Genomic DNA, 18447 nt, shown 5'->3' with positions numbered 1-18447 from the left:
CAAATTAATGCTAGTGCTGCCATATATGTCTCTTATGCATCTTTTCTAACTGAGCGCGGGGGGGTTGTCATGAATCACCCATGACAACTTGTCAATTCTGCCATCCTCTTATCTCCTATGAGAGAGTGCTGTGTGTGCAGATAGAGTGTGTGTGTGTGTGTGTGTGTGTGTGTGTGTGTGTGTGTGTGTGTGTGTGTTCTTATAGTTAATGTTGCTGACTTAAAGGGGACATAGCATGCAAATTCCACTTTGTTAGTGCTTCTACAGGTTAATGTGGGTATCTGGCATGTCTACCAACCCAAAAACTCTGGGGAAAAAACACTCGCACGTTTTGTTATAGTTCCTCTAAGTCAGAAACGTCATGCTTGAGCAACTCGATTGAGCTTCCTGGGTATTGTGTCATAACAAGGAACTGGAAGTCTCCCTACATGGTCTTGCCAGCAGTGTGGAAGACTTCCGCAGTGTTCAGCACTACTGTACGCCGGGTTACAGTAGTTACGCCGGGTTAACACCGGACGCGGAAGCGCCGCTGCGAGGCAGCGCAGCGCCGTTCTGAAGCGCGCAGCTTCCTGGCTGTTCACACGGGACGAGCATTTCTCTCCGCTGGTCAGCCCCATAGACTGTATATATAAGGTCAGCCCGCGATTCTGCTTTCTCCGCTTGTTGTTGTACCCGTTGAATGTCGGGGTTCGGGGGTAAATGATGGTCTTCATAGCCCCCCCCCCCACCTCTGTCTGTCTGTCTGTCTGTGTCTGCTTGTGTGCTTGTAGTGGATGGGCAGAGGGGGACATTTAATTATGTGATTGGGAAAATTAAAACTCCAGGACAACAAGGGGAATACAAAGTATGGGATGCATATTTGATAATTTATATCATATAAAATATGTAATTTATATCGTTTAAAATCATGGGGGGAGAGGGGGGAGGGGGGAGCTGGCTCATTAGCATTTAAAGGAACAGGCACTCAAAACAGGTCACTCTGTGGAGGGCTGTTTTATACAGGGTAAAAAGGGTGCTGTTTTATATGATCCTTGTGGTATTTTGACCAAAGTATGTTACAGACATTTCATTAAGACCCCAAGGAACCATATCAACTTGTGGTAAAATGGGCATGCTATGTCCCCTTTAATTGTGGCATCCTCAGTTTGTTTTTGAAAGTTGAAACCGGATGGCAAAAAAAAGATCGTGAGGAAAGCGTGTTGGGATCTTTTGTGTTCAGGCGACCAATCCAGTCTCTCTGTTCCTCTGCCGCGCCCTGGAAGTTTTGTAATTTTTTGAAAACTCAACTGGAACTTTTGTTCATCTGCAGACTTTTGCCTGTCCACTCTACCTTCAGTTAAATTTAACAGAGTTCTGCATTTTTGCCGATCTTTGCCTCGCATGCGTCACATTCTGACTGACCATCAGCAGCACCGGCAGGAATCCTACCTGCAGTCAGTGTAACCTCTTTAAGGGCCATCTCCGCTGGTAAAAAGTAACAAACCACCATATGATAAAACTTCTCTGTATGTTAGTGTATATTTCTATCTTGATCATTCATCCTTAAAATAACGGTGAAATAATGTGCCACTGACTTCAGACCAAGGTTTTTGTTGGTTAAAATCATTTTCTACTGCCTCAGGAGAGCAATGTGCCAATATGCTCTCAGGTGGGCATAGGTGCTTTAGCTATTTCAACAACGTGAGCAACTGTGTGAGTCTGAAACTATCAAAGACACTTTCGTCACGCATGACGCCACTTTGTACCAGGTGTAAGATGGGACTCAGTGATCTCATTTATCACCTAAATCCTGTATTGACTGACAGTATTATTAATTAGCCCTTTCAGGCCTTTGACCACAGTTTCAGAGTTAGAGTTTTCATTAGCACCAGGTTTTATTTCATGGGAGGAAAAAGCAAAGAGAATGCTGCTGTTTGTCCCCATAAACACAGAGGGATAAACCAAGGTTGTTACCTATTATATGCTCAGTTTTTCCAGGTGACATTTGTACATAGCCACAGTGAAGGAGTCTCCAGTAGAAATCTCCTCTATTAATACCAGCCATTTTCTCTCTCCCAAGTTCCCCTGAGGCTTTTCTGTACTATTGTAGCTATCAGGGTAGGTGCTGAGATGCAGAGTTATACTGCCCATTATCTATGCTTTACTATAAACAATGTCAGGATTTGGATTGAATTTCCTGCTTCAGGTAACTCTCGGCTACCGTGGATGTGTTTCTGTGGCTCCACCCTGAGCGTTCTCTCTGGGGGCTGCTGCTCACGGGCCATTTAGTAAATCACTACAGGAGAGCTGTCACCGTGAGAGGAGAGTCACTCCAACTCCTCTGCCCTCATGAATTCACATGAGGCCGGCGTGGAGGACTCTGCTTAAGGAACACAGCCTACATCCGTCAGACACCAGTCCAAGGAGTTTGCCTGTGCACCGCTCAAATTCCTCAAATCTCCCTGACATGGCAGAGGATAGAATCCCTTATTTAACAGACTAATAATAGCTACAGTGTATTTATTTTTATACACAGATCAACCACAGCAAAGCAATTCCAATTCAAGCCATGGAGAACAACGTCCTCAGTCTGACTTGTGTGCAAATAAGGACTCCAAGTTCATCCATCCATCCATCCATGCACATCCATCCATTAGTTATACCACTTTTTCTTTAAGGGTTGTGGGGAGAGGCAAATCAAGTGGGCTTTATCACAAGTTCTCTTTGAACCAGATGTAAAATGTTGTTTAAAGAATCAGCTAAATGTTGTGACAATGTCTATGATTATTTTCCCAACAATACCCCTTTGGTTTCTAACAAACCTTTTGGTAAAGCATACATGTTTATTATTATTATTATTATTAGTAAGTGGTCTGTATCAATACAGCACTTTTCTAGTCTTGACCACTCATAGAGCTTTGCAGTGCAGTTTTTTTCAATTCACACTCATCATACAATGCATCTATGTGCAGCACTTTCTATATCACACATCTCTTGCACACTGCCAGCACAGCCGCCAGGGGCAAGTTGGGGTTCAGTATCCTGCCCAAGGACACTTTGTCATGCAAAATGGGGTAAATGAGGATCGAACCGCCGACCTTCGTCTGACTCACCGGATGTTGACTGTGGGTGGATTAGCCATGTGTGTTCCCTCTGCAGCAGCATATGATAAGTCTATCTTTATTCCTTTTGTCATTTTAATGACAGTGATTTTCCACCGAAACAAGTTCCCTCGATTTTGCAGGGTCACCATTGCTGGATCCTGGACTTGGCGCCATCCCAGACGATTAAGACTGGTTCAATGAAACAGGGATGGAATGTGGTAGAAGGTACAATGTTTGGTTTTTCCCCCCCCCCAGACTGATTATGGGTGCAGCCAGACCATTCTCCATGCTGTATAAAGCTGGCTCACTGCGTTGGGCTCTATATCTGGGTCATCCTCTTGGTAGACCGAGTGATCCCAACTCCGTAACTACTACAGTGCTTCTCATTCCAGTTGTCCTGGAGACTGTTTTACCACCAACATCAGCTTATGTTTTCTTATTTGAATATTGCATTTCAAAGTGAGAATTAGAAGATCAACCTTATTTTCTCATTGTCCAATTTCAAAACCGATTTGCTCTGACCAGGAAGTAGGCTACACATGCATGGATTGACATATACATGATTTTATGGATTCTACTCTGCTTTTTGTGTAAATTCCCGCACAGCTGACTGCTTCCTCTTCTTCTATGCTTTTACAGCAAGTTGATAGACGCTTAATGTTAAGATGTGGTATTTTTAACAAAGTGTCCAACAGGCTAATAGGTTTATTCTGCTTGGCTCGTCTAAAGCTTCCAAGAAGGGCTTGTGTGTCTAAGGAAGAATTAAGCCATAGTTCAGTTAAGCACATCACCGGGATGAGAGCAGCTCCTGACATATTTTTCCAGAGGATATCCACTTGATTGGCTCATTAGCCTTCAAGCTGTTCTCTTCCACTCCTAACTTGGACACTCGCCCGCCCTACCAATCTGTTACACTGCTTACTGCTGCTGATCTATATCTATCTGTATCTTTATGTTCATATAGTCACTTTGCAATTGAAAGAATGCAGACCACTTTTTTTTGTTGTCCAAAAACTACCTTGTCCTTGTGTGAATGCCCTCTTTTCTGTAGCAGGGGGTGTGCTCAGTGTGGAATGATCTGATGCTCCTCTGCATATTGTTCTGTATGTACTGATGCATAGACAAAGTAGGTCCCATAAATCACATTTAGTGAACCAACATAAACCCTTTATTGGTCCACTCAACCGCTAAGAGCACATTCTGTTTCATATTGTGTCGGAAACATTTTCCCTGTGCATATTCTAAAAAGTATATTATAGGTCCCACATGTCTATTAGACCTATTACAGACATATTTAGGACACTTATTTGGTGGTTCATTTCAGTTTCAATGAGTTTAAAGAAACCTCTCACCTAGGCTTTACAAGTTTACATTCCTGAACTGACCTCCACCCTTGAACATGAATTAGCTGAAGACTTTCAAGCGCACACCAAGTTTCATTTGTCATGTTTAAAAATTCCGTTAAAAGGCAGTTCTTTGTGTGTGCTTTCTGAATATATAGCATAGTTTACACACAGTGATTAATGCAATGATATGGCCCAGCACTGCAGACAGATGATGCAAAACTGTTAATTGATTTGACAGGAGGGAGACAGGACATTTTAAACTCTGACTGCACTCAGGTGATTGGCTCACCTGATTGGTCTCAGAAATCTTTTCTCATTATAACCCGTCAATATAATAAACGTTATTGTATTCCATTGTCAAGATTTTATAAATCAGTTGTTTTCAAGTTATTTTTTCATTAATACAGTCCAAAGTAAAACTAATAGCATGCCATAATACTAATATCAGTAAAATGATTTAACTAGTATTGCCACCTTGTGGTTGTATGCCTCCGCCAACCACTGCAGTTTCAGTCTACATATATATTTTTAACCTATTTATATGAGGCCACTGAAATCTAATCAGTACATCTTTGAGTCCAAGTTACAACTTGTCAAAATGTGAAGATATTCTCTAAAGGCAGACTTGAGATATCATGTTCAAGAGGCCAAAGGATTTTTGTATGGTCAGTGACCTTTGACCTCAAAATTCTAATTAGGTTATCCTTGAGTCAAACTGAATATTTGGTGCACATATTCAGTTTGACTCCACCAACCAAAAGCACAGATTTAATGTCAGAAGTTCTAATAAACAGTTAAATCCATCTTGGATTTCAAAGTCTGGGGTGGTGAGGTTCCTCCGCCCTTCCTAGTCCAAATTCCAACATGGTGGGAGTTCCAGTTGCAACTTCCGACTCGGGGGCCAATAAATCCGAAACTCCAAGGTATAACGGAACTCGGCATTAGTTCCTGTCGATGTTAACCCGTCACTGTGACTTGGATCGAACCAGAAAACACTGCTGCCCTGGCTGCACAGAAGACTGTGCCACACCCTGCCCAACGGTCAAACCCCTTCACCTCTCTGACCACTATCACTGGATTCACTCTATGCCTCCAGGAACAGCCCTCTGTTGCACCACCTCTAGTCTTGTTCTGCCTCAACCTGTCTCCCACCTCTCTGGTCACTTCCACTCTACTGCCTCTTAACACATTTTCCTCACTTAAGGTCAAAGAGTCTCTGCTCTACACTGAGTTCATGTCCGCTCATGTTTCGCCTGTGGCCAAAACCTGCTCGCTCTAACCCTCCTCACCTGTTCCTGACTGATGCCAATTGAAAGCTGCGTACTGATCTCAGAGATGCACGAGACATTGGCCTAAATCAGCAGCCCTGCTGATTTCAGGGGTCATCAATCTCTCCCATTTTCCTTTACCCAGCATCAGGTGTAAAAATGGCTTTTTACAATGATCAGAAAAACATTTCTCTATCATCCACTGCCAGACTCTAACCTCTCACCTATTTTCGCCTCTTCCTTTCTTTGAGAAGGTGGCAGCCATCAATGGCAAATTCTCTGAACCACTCAGACACAACCAGTCTCTACTGGTCAGACTTTCCATCGTGAGCCTGGTGACTGAGGGCAGGACACCTGGAAGCCAAACGTGGCCGTACTACTACTACTGCTGACAACTAACTACTACAACAACTAATAGTACTATTGCATATCACTGAGTGCGAGGTTTTTGAACTCTGAGCACCGGGCCTTCATTGAGAGCTTTTGGCCAGTCTTGTTGCTTCCATTATGTCGAAAAGGTGTTTTGTTTTTTCTATTCTTCTCTTCTGAGACCATCTTCTCTCCTAATACCCTAACATACTTAACTCGCATTAGCTGTGCACATTCTGAATAATTCTTCACCTGATCTCTTAGCTTTTTCTTATTGAACAGATTTAGTGCTTAATTCAAGATCAGTCTCTGCCTTGAGGCTTTTGTGTTGTTTTCTCATGTCCACCAAATCCCTACAATCCAGATGGAAGTGTATCCGCAATGTTTTTGTGATTAAAAACACATTAACAATGGCTTGTAAAAAGTAATATGGGAATAATATCCACTGGCTAAACTTCCAAGCTACTGGAGGTGTTTCACCAAAACACACAATCAGGAATGATGTTGGACAAGTTCGTATTATTTTTAAATGGCAATGAATTTTGAAATTTCTAACTAGAATTATTCATCTTTAAAAAGGGGCATGTTTATGTTGTACATAGTTCTCTTGTCCCTTAAACAAAAGCGAAGCTCATCTGACATGAAACAATATTGTGACACAAGGGTGAGTTTACTCATAAGTAGTAGTACTCTACACCTTTTTCTCTCATGTATCCAATAGCTTTTCTATGAAAAACAAGATACTGGAATACTCCATTAATTGATATATCTGGATTGTTTGGCAGTGGATCATGATTAAAAAACAATAATACCGTTTTTTTTTTTTTTAAAGGAGAGTAGCTGTTATTTGCAAGAGCTCATCAGACAAGTAGCTGTCTGACGTTTGACTTCAGAAACTCTGTGCAACTGACAGTCTGGCCTTATCTCATCTGGACGACCTGCACAAAGTGGGTCATGTTGTGTAATACAGATGAAGGAAGTGAAGAACATCATGTCTGCCCGGTCCCCATGTGGTCGCAGCGAGACGAGGGGGGGAGGGGGGGCTGTGTTTTTGAGGTGACAGTTGGTTTTTCCTCCGTGTAGACAGACCCACATCTCGCTGGCCTTCTCGAGCCTTCAGGCGAAACAGCTGAGACTGGCCTCGTTTTTGGAGCTCCGTCTTCTCCTGCCTCTCCCTTCCCCGCTGCCCTGTTGACATGATTTGTGTTTGATCTCGAATTTACAACACACCTCATTAAGAGGCGCGGAGAAATTTGTGACCTTGGAGTTGCACCGCTCCAACTGCAGTCCCATTTGTGCTTTTTGAAGAGAATTAAGGAGCTGCTAACCCTCAAAGTCTCTTTTGTTACATCTTCATGTTCCCATGATGTTTGTGCAACTTTTTTTTCCTTCACTGGAAGCTGAACAACTAAAAGTTTGGATTCTGGTATTTTTGAAAAGACAATAGTAAAATACATTTTTAAAATTGGTCCTTGTTCAAGCACATTGTGTACTTAGGTAGCTAGCTAAGAAAATAAAAGATTCTTCACAAATTGTCATTTATTGTTAGTATTAATAGTATGTGACCAATTTATTTAAAAAATAAACTACTGACAGGACAAGGGTTCTTCAGGGGCCATTTAGACTTCAGCAGGGGCCAGTACCCCCGTGGATCCCCCTCTGTTAATGTGTGATTTGCATGATTTTGTATTTTGAAATTACTCATTAGTGTTTTGGTCCATTTCCCACATTCCATTCCATATATATTTTGGCAAAAGTAATTGAGCTGTACTATTTATTTCACTATTACCTGCACAGATGTTTTTCTCCAATAAAACATGTTATATACATTAAATAACTCATACTATCCAGAACATGCTGGGAAAAATGAGGAAATCTCTTCCGCAGAAGTTGGAGATTTTTTTCCAGCACATTTGCGACAGCTTCAGAATCTACAAATGTCAGTCTATTTACAGCCTACACCATATGTTTACACAGGATGAATACATTCAAATATTTTTTTCTTGAACATATAGGCATGAACAAGCACGCGCGCACGCACACACACAGGCACACAGTAATGAGTGGGGGGTTTGGCAGATAAATCTGGTTGACTTTCTCAGAAGTGTCTGAGACATGCATCAGGGGCATCCAGTCTGGATTTCCAGCGGTGCTGAAGCTCCCAACAGACAGCCAGCTGCTCCATCACCCTCCTCCCTTTAGGCCATGCTCATTTAGCAACACTGATTTACTCCAAACAGCCACAACAGCCTCACAACGCCCCTTTATCAGTGTTTTCACTTTATTTACTGCCCGGCTCTGACCTGACCTCAAAGTTAAGTCATGGTAGAGAAAAGAGAGCTCAGGTTTTAATTAGAGATACACACTAGAGATGTGAAGGTGGGAGAAAGAGAGATTTGACATGCAGCAAAGGTCTCTGCATGGCTGGGAGTCAAACCTATTCTGTATGTGCGCCAGTGTAAGCTTAACTTAATTTAAAACTCATTGACTTAAAACTCATTGATCTGTCATTACAATCTCCTGTTGTGCAGCCAAACTTGGTGAATCCAGTGGGGAATCTCCTGCTGTGTCCTCACATCGACTTCTGCGGACTCTCTGCAGAGTTGACACTAAGGGGCAAGGTGGAGAAAGTCCATAGGATCTCACTGGGACATTTGTGTTCACGCATACACCTCTTCCGGTGGACTGCCCTCTTGGCAGTGTCACCCTCTCCCTCAGCCTGTCCTGCTGCAACCTCATCATCCCTCTTCCTTTGTTTGGTGTGTTGCACCAGCCAACAATTGTATCATGATTGATTACTCTACCACTTACACACCGCAGCACATTAGGTTTTACGTTTATTAATCTTAGTTAAATCTATTACTTTTGAAGAGTGTGTGTGGCCTCAGTTTTTTACCAGCCTTCAGCCAGGTGGTAATAAGATGAAGAGGCTATCGAACGTCTGTCCCCAAAGCTTCCTGCCACAGCAGATCCACACTGACACATAGAGAGAGAGGTGCAGATGTGCTGGCTGTTTTTTTCCCCTGCTTCTACAGTCTAACAGGCTTCTGGCTGTAGATTTATATACGATACATTACCTTTAATAAAATTAGGGATTTCGCTGCATGGGATTGAAAATTGTTGGTAATGTAAATACCCCACTCAACAAAGTACATAACATAGGTATGTTTTTAGACATTTTAATGAGCAGTTGTCAAGAATGAAGTTATCCAAGGCACATACACACTGACATTCTAGTCTTCAACCAAACCTTTAAAATCTAGTGGCATGGGGTCTCGTTAGAAGGTTTCTGACAATGGTGTTGTTGAACATAGCTGATCATAGAATTTCAAGGGGTTCTCACAAAATTGTTGATACTGTAGATTAACATTTTAAACTATTTTTAAACGATTGTTGCCCAATAGCAGCCATTGTTTCACATAGAGAACAATTTATTGTGAAGCAATTTCAGTACTGTTTGCTTTAGCAATAACTTAACGCAGCTTTGAAAAGGTGTCAAGAGATAGAAAAGTAACCATTTGATTACATCCATGCATCCCTTTTCCTGAATCCCTCATGTTTTGATAGGCAGACTGCCATCACCAGTGAAAGCTCATTGAATGAAAATTCACTGAAACGCAATTTCAGATATGTTGAAATATGTATGTAGTCTCAACACTGGAATTAGATTTTTGTGGAAATCTCAAGGATTACAACTTTGAAGGTTTTACAACCGCCTTACACAAATCGGACTTTTCCTTTTACCTTTGCCAAACCCAGATATCAGGCAAAGGCCGACCACAGCAGGATTTATTTGATTTTTATCATGCACATAACTCTGGCTCTAACATTCAACACATGTCTGTTCTATACATAAGCAGGATAACAAGAAGTAAGACATGAGTTTTTTTTCCGCCCATAATAGGAAGTGATCCGACATTTACAGACATGCCCCTGGAGAGTAGTTTGGAAAGGTCGAACCACTGCAACACCAGCGGAGGCCCGCCTACGTCAGTGTCACATTACACCAAATGAACGGCACAATGCTTTGCTCTCTGATTCAGCATAGTGCTAAAAGGTTACAACAAATGAACAGTTTAAAACCAAAGTCATTTATCTGCACAATCACAAAGGTTGCTGCAGCTTCATGGGACTGTTGCATATTATTAGCATGTGCATCGGACATCTGGCATTGTGTACAATTACAAAGGAGCAATTAGCATTTATATAGGTTCCATGTGTGGCGGGGGGGCATGATTAAGATAACTACAGGAGGGGTAAAGGCTGAGGTCTGGTTTCAGCTGACATGTGACTTAATGAGAGCATTCAGTGATGCCCCACTTTGCTATTATGCCTCTTTTTTCCCTTCAGACCAATTAACATATGTTAGTGAACGTGACATCTAATGGTGTAGAATGAAAATTAGATGGAGGAAAGAATTTGAACTTTTGCAGCTTTTTCATATCTTATTCATGAAAGAAATTCAGTTGCTGAGGTTGTGATTTACACTCAGGGGTCTGCAGGAGTGGCACAAACAGTTGTCTTCCAGCGGCCCGGAGCCTCGCCTCCATTTTCTTCCAGCTGGACCAATAAACTAATGGGGGGATAAATGCCAGTCCATTTCCCTTACCTGCGTTTTCCTGGAAGGGCGCAGACAATTATCAGTCATCTCCTGATGGGGGGGTTGTCTGGGCCTCTCATGTAGCAGATAAGAGAGAAGGCAAATAAACTGGGAGCGAGAAACGTGTAATGCCATTCAGCCAACTGGCATATTAAGAAAGGGCCCAGGATGAATGTCATCAAAACAAGTCAACAAAATCTTATTCTGTCACCTCCACCCTTCCCAGACCAGACGCACACACAGTCTGTGCCACGACTGTTTGATCTCTAAAAGGTCCACAGAGTGGGAGGAATGAGCCCGGGCTGAAGGTGCAGAAATGATACTGAGGCTCTGTCATAGGTCATCTCAGCTTCACATACAGAACTGCGGAATCAAAGTGCATTTGATGAGACGACTGTCCTTCTGATCTGCATTTGCTGAGTCAAGTCGAAGTTCCCTCCAAGTCTAAACTTTCTGCATTTAATACAAATATTGAGGCACACTGTGACAAAATTGTAGAAATCCATTAGTCTTACAGGGTTTTCAAGTCAGGGGTAATTGGTCCGTCTGCACGCTGTGTGTCAGACTGAAGTTCTGTGTCCAATGAGCTCACCTGGAGTTTAAATGAGGGTGTTGTGATGTGCCATTCCCCTTATCTTGCTTTTGTCCCTACATCACATCACATGAAATACTGAGCAGAGCTGGAGCCAGGGTTTTAGAGATACTGAGGACATGAGTCTAATGTGACTCAAATTAATCCCCATGATTATAAATGATTTGATTTTATAATCATTTGATATTATGTATCTTAATAATAATTGTATTCTCGATAAATAACCTCATTGACCCAAATATAAGAAGACTTTGACTATAGCTGATCATAAGGCACAAAAACACACATGGTAGCGGCTAATGTGCAGGACACACACACACACACACACACACACACACACACACACCTGGCCTAACCAATTGAATGATTTACGTTATGGGGGGTCTTTTTGTCCACATAAGGAAGACAATTCCCCATAATGTGACTCAAACAGATTCAGGTCCCCACAACATTGGATAATATAACAGACACGTTTGGACTCTCATTGACATAATACATTCCCTAGCCCCTTAACATAACCATAATCATCCAAACTAAACCCTAATCTAATACTAACTCTAACCCTAAAACCAAGTCTTAACCCTTAAAACCGCCCATTGAAAAAGTGAGGAACGGCCAAAATGTCCTCACTCTATGCTCGAAACGGTCCTCACAAATATATAAGTATAGGAACACACATACACACACACACTCTTGCAGGTCTCTTGATCTATTCTGTCAATATAAATGTCATTTCATGCCAACTCAGCCAGAATTCAGAACTTCTCTCAGTTCATGTCATGGATTTTCTGAAATCTACGTGAAAACTTGTGTTAAAAATTCCTATAAGTCATTTCCGAATACTTTTACTTATGATTTGAAGTCTGGCCATCTGAGATAAATGTTGTCATCCTTGTGAATCTTTGTTAAAGTAAATTTTACTTCCTTCATGTTAATTTTATAAAAACATCCATGACATGGACCAAAACCTGTTCTTTCTTTGAGCGTTTTTACTTTGGTAAAACTCTTAACCATTCAAAATAGAAGAGCAGAGAGCAGACTCATCTCTTCAAGCTTTCTAAAATATATTTTTTGTGTGATATTTAATAGAAAAGAAGTTTCATCTTGAATCTTTGAATCTCATTCAGATTCTTCAATCCAGATTATTTCTGATTGCTGAACCTTTCCCTGTATATCCCAGTGTATAAAATGTGCATGCTAAGTCTCATTCATCTAAACATGAACTTTGCTGGAGACCATTTCCTTCTCGATGGCTTTTTCTTTTCCAACACATGCTGAAGATGAGCACATGCAGGAAGCACCGAGCACAACCACAACCGAGACCTGATGTAGAAATCAATACCTGTAGGTGACCAGTAATTATACAGATTGTTTCTCTGACTGACTCTGCCTCTCATTGTGGATCTGTTATGTTTGTTTCTGTTGCATTAATCATCTCTCAAGGTGACCACATGTTAAGCTAAGTTAGATGCATGAGCGGTCACACCCATGCACGGGGATGTGGATCCCATCATGTGCATCGTTCTTCCTGAAAATGTTGTTCATGCGCCTAATGACATGTGTGTCTAAAAGAAATCCGGTAACCCAGGAGGGATTGCTTCAGGGATTTGTTGGTAATGAGTGAGCCCTCATGTTATGGGGGGGTATGCAATTCCTCCGGTGAGCCCTGCCGATGGTCTGCTGCTTTCAGTTCACAGAGCAAACCATCCACTGGAGCCTAAGGAGTAATCAATGCAGGACCTTTCACTGAGTCATTACTCAAAACACTGCATCCTCTGAAAAAGGAGAATGGGCAAAGGTCACTGTGCCGAGGGAAGGCCGTATTGCCCATTGGTGATTTCACAGGGAGTGAATTTGTGTGGCCTGTGTTTGACAGCCTTGTGCCAAAGATAGACAAACATCGAATCGGTCTCACCGGATTAACCTGCGGGAGAGAGGTGCACTTCAATATTTTCTCTCAATTAACAATAATCAAATCAGTACATGTAGCATCTCAACACTCTAGCATGTTGCTAAATGGTCTATAAACAAATGGGACCATGATCAGCTGATTGGTGCCCCCAGATACTTTTACTGTTTCAATCTGCCCCGTGACTTTTTGTGACACAGAGGAAGTTGTTATTTGTAAACTCAGTGGTATCTTCAGACAGACCAGCTGAAAATAGGTTAAAGGACAGATTTTTGCGCTGTTCATCGCAAAAAGTCAACACGTTGTTCTTTGAGGCAAGAGTGCATTTTGTAGAAATCTGACCTGAAGTAAAGTTTCAGTTTTTGACAGCAGCTGTTTCTGTCATATTGCTCTTTGCACACTGAGTCCATATTGTTTGTATGATTTTTAAAAATTATTATTCATCACTCGAGTGTGTGTGTGCAGTGCATAACGGCTGCGTCTCTGATCGGTTGTGTCTCACATGTGTCTGTTGATCACACAGGGAGCATGTCTGTTGTGTGTCTGCTGCGGAGCTGCTACTGTACTTGAGTTTTCTGGTATGATCACTGTATCACTGTGCTTTAATAACAGTAGCCTATGTACGCAACTAAATGCCAGGACGTTATGAAGCCATGCATCTTCATGTCTTGCAATAATAACGATAAAAACCATGATGAAACAAGTGAATGGATTCAGTCAACAGAAACGCTAGAGTGCTTTTACTTTGAAATGGGTACAGGAAGTGTTTTATGTTTGTTACATGTCCGACAGATACAGACATTGAAACTGTGGTGAGAGATCATTTTCACTGCCCTTTTAGCTGTGAACATTCCTGAGATGTGTTTCACGCAGTAGGTATGAGCGTTCTAACCTGATAACATGAGCGCCGAAATGAAAAGCAAGATATTCCTCAACACACCAGCGCCGCTCACGCATCCTGTGTGGCCTCGGTGTTAGTTCGATGTGTTTTTATGGTTCAATTTGTTTAAAAAATTTGGAGAAGGAGATAAAATGGAGTCGAGTGGTGAGGGTGATTTTGTGGTCCTCTCACTTCTTGGAAAAAAGAAAACATTGGGTCCATCCAATCCTGGGGAGCCGTCAGGAACGGGGAGAATTTCATCTTCTAATCAAAGAGCTGCGAAATTATCCCCATCGCCTCCAAGTCTATTTCTGCATCACTGTATTCTCTAAATTGTTTTTCATACAGGGCTTTGTGCACTGAGACGAGATGTGTTCGCTTCTAAGACGCCATTCCGAGTGCTTAAAATCTCTGAAACGCAGCAAATCAAACCTGATCAGAAAACTTTAATGCTTGACAGTTTCTAAGTTGGTTTGTACACATAATTGACAGTGTGAGGTCCTATTTACTTTAAATGTCCAACAATTTTAGACAAAAAAAATACAGAATGTAAGAAAAGGGAGGATGCTCCCTTTTCTTACATAAAAATGCTCACCAAATGCTTTGTGGTTAGATAATGTGTGTTTAATGGGTTTTTTGGGCAACAAACTTCTCTAACGGTACATGTTTGTAGGATGAGTTCAATTTTGTTTGATAGTGTTTGTAGTCAAATGGTCAAAGGAGCAACACCGATGTAAGTTGTGAATACTGAAGCACCTCAGTGATGTGTTGCTCCTTTTTGCACATATTCCCAGTTTCTCATGTTTGTCCTTGACTTTGCATTCATATGATAATTTCCTTTTTGAGAACACACATTATTTCTGCTCTCCTTTTTATATAAAGGCAAGATCTGTACACATGTCACTTGGCAACAACATGTCATTGCAAAGCCACCTTTTGACACAAGGCTTTACAACTAAGAACCCCTAATCACAGTCAACAGGTCCATCACTGCAAAATGTTTAATTGAGTGTCAATAGATTGAGGCAGATTTCCTCCATTGGAATCTTTGTTGATAGATCCATTGCAATTTGAGTTGCATTCAGACATTCACTGAAGTGCCTGAGAAAACGAACGTACGAGTCAGTTGCCCATATTCCAGTGGGTATGTAGATGTCATTTCTAACATGCAATGGATGCAAAACTGGAAGACAACAAATATCTCAGGATCAAAAAGAGTAGAAGATGCTGATCAAGATTTCAAAAAGTGACAAAAATTGGGTAATTTCCGGAGCTCATGTGAAAATAAGTAATGTTTTTTTATTTCCACAAACAGTTTTATGACAAAGGCCATGTATAACACCACCAGAGCTGTGGGAATTAAAATTAAAATAAATTTTACTATTGCATAACTATTTACTTTGTACTCTTCTGATCTGTGTCACACACAATGCACTATTTCCTATATTATTGGGCACAATTCAGGGGGGATTGGCTGACAATCAATCATAAATACCCTTGTGGGAATGAGCTTCCAATAACACACCAGTATGTCAGCACCAGACCAAACCAGAGATAGGAACAGTTTTTGTTCAGATTCAGTGATGTGTATTTGATGTTAAAATGCTCAATGTAGAACCAATGTTGAGACACACACACACCTTGCTCTGGTGCCACATGCAGTATGCAGGTCTGCTGAGCCACATGATCAAAGTGTGTATTAAATCTCAAATGTCTGATGCGGATAGTATTGGAATTCTCTTTTGGAGTGAGGCTGAAATGTTTGTTTGTGTGGTAGCCTTTGAAATCACGGCACACAAAATCCTTGTTTATTTTTTATTTTACTTCTAATAACCAAACAGGTCTGTGAGAGCGCATCAAGATCAGCATCTATGCGTTTAGAATACAGAATTCTTCAAATGTGTGTTTGTGTATAGATTTAACATTTCAGTTCAAATCCCTGGATAAGACTGTATACAGCAGTAGATTTAGAAAGCTCAAGAAAAACAATTTGCTGCCAAGTCCCTTAACTGTTTTCTGTATTTTCACCCCATCATCGAGTGGAAGACTGGTGTGTAGCGCACATGTCCAAACTCACCTAAATAAGTCACAGGAGGTTATCGCAACTGAGCTCACACACACCAGCACAAAAGCTTCAGAGCTGGAGGGTGTTTCTGCCCACTGCAGGTGATCGGGAGCATGGGAGGTGAAATAAACAGAACCCGTGAGGTCAGTTTTTCTCCTGTCCCCCAGGAAAGCAGAGCATTATCTCACCTTTACGCTCCAGACTCTAAGGTTGAGAGAAACCACAGAAACCAGGGAGCATGGAAGGAGACGAATTTGGTCAACAAGAGTGGGCTCATGAAATATGTCAAGAAGTATATTATATTGTATTATATTAGTGCAGTGCCTGTTTTAAACGTGCCTCTTTTTAATGTTCTGTTCTCTTGTCCTGTGTTAAAGCTCTGGATCTACTTCAGAATTATTCCTTGTCAGGAGTGAGTCCTCAAACAATTCTACAATATACGTTCACTTTTTATTGTTTGTGTGCTGGATGTTGTGTGCAGAGCTTTTTATAAACAGTCTATAGAGCAGAGTGAGTTAGAAAACTTTTTTTTCATCCTACCTGGTTTATCTGCAATAAAAATTGTATAATTAAATTATACAAATGTTTTTCATTTAATGTATGTGCTTTTTTACTGTTCACGTGTGTGGTTTATATATAAGTTTGAATAATTGATCTGGTGTTATTTATTTCATTCATTGTATGTCGACTATTTCAAAGGTCTGTTTAGCAATCGACACAATCTTCAGACCCAAATTCAGAACGTTTCAAAAGAAAAGCTTTGTAATTTGGCTTAGTATGAAGCAAGGCAAACACAAACAAATGTTGTGCTTTTACTCTGAAGACAACTTGCAAGAAGAAAAAGACAACAAGAGGAAGTGATTTTATGAATGTTTTTGTCATGATGGAGATCTGCCCCAGTGACTCCTGTGAATGTCTGTGTCAGTCTTATATTACAAGGTTGGTCGCTTGTGTATTACATTTTTATTAATATCGACCGTATCATATGTCCAAGTCACACCAAAATCAGCACTGCACTCTCTCAGGCAATCGAGTATATACAAGTGAAGTTAATATGGTGAACGGTTCCACATACAGTCAGACGTTTGTGGAATTGGCAGATTATTATATGATATTATATGACAAATACTTTTGATATAAGGCTGCCTCAAGTGACTGTGAAGTCCTGCACCCTTCTGCACCTGTTTCAACGTGTTACAATGATAACGGGTGGCTGTGGATCAGGAGATAGAGAGGGTCATGCAGAAGGCCGGGGGTTTGATCCCCAAGGTTCTCCAATCTGCATTCTGCCTTGGCAAGATATTGGCTGTGCCGATACTGTTTTAAAGTTATATTATGTCATATTCTATGATATAGAGGCGCTGTATGAATGGGTGAATGTGACTTGTCCTGTAAAGCACATTGAGTGAGACTGGAAAAGCTGCTGTATAAAAACACATTTAAACAACAGGCTCTTTATTTCACATCAAACGTATGACTGGAGTTATGTTATTCTTATACAGTGATGTCCCAGACCTTGAGTATGAGAAAGAAATATGAATTGTATAACACTGAGTTTAACTTTACCAATAAATCTTTAACAATCATCTAATTCAATTGTTTTTCACTGGGTTTCTCCCATCGTCAGCACTTCCACACTCTAATAGAATGGAAAGAATGATCACTAACGTCTCCATTTCAGGTTGGTCCCTCAGTTGCCAATGCCTCTCAAGATTTTCCCTCATGGGCTTGTGTTTCCATCCAATCATAAGCTTCTGCGAAACAGCTGGACCGTCCAATTCCACAGGTCACTGCCCTGATGTGAGCCTGGTGATCACATAATTGAGGGGTGGGATTGTGTTGTCTGTCAATATAAGGTTAAAAAACTGCACGTGTCACAATAATGCAATTTTGTAACCTACACTAGTGATTTCTTTAGTGTTGTCAGTGCTTAAGTCTCTAACATATAAATCGCTGAATTACAGCATGTAGCTGTTCATGTAAAATAGTTATGTCAATTATACGGATCAGTACTGCAGAGTGAATGATGCCACAGTGAAGAAAATCCCAAAGACAAAGTCGGAGCACAAACTGCTCTTTTGACTCTTTTTCGTCCAAGGTACAAGATTATACTCTGCGCATGATACTTTAACACCTGTCAAAGGCAAAAGCAGTCACACAGAGGTCCGGACAGACAGCACAGGCAATACATCTTCATTTATATGATGGTCACTGGTGTGACAGGCTGGTCTCCACAAGAGGGAACTAGATCAAAGACTGGGCAGAGATGATGAGGTTCAGCAGGATGGTAATTCACCTCTTAGCAGAAGTTCTGCGCGGACTTGACCTTCAAGTT

This window comes from Hippoglossus hippoglossus, chromosome 15 (assembly GCF_009819705.1).
Source record: "Hippoglossus hippoglossus isolate fHipHip1 chromosome 15, fHipHip1.pri, whole genome shotgun sequence".
NCBI lineage: Eukaryota > Metazoa > Chordata > Actinopteri > Pleuronectiformes > Pleuronectidae > Hippoglossus > Hippoglossus hippoglossus.
Note: the sequence above shows the minus strand (reverse complement) of the source record.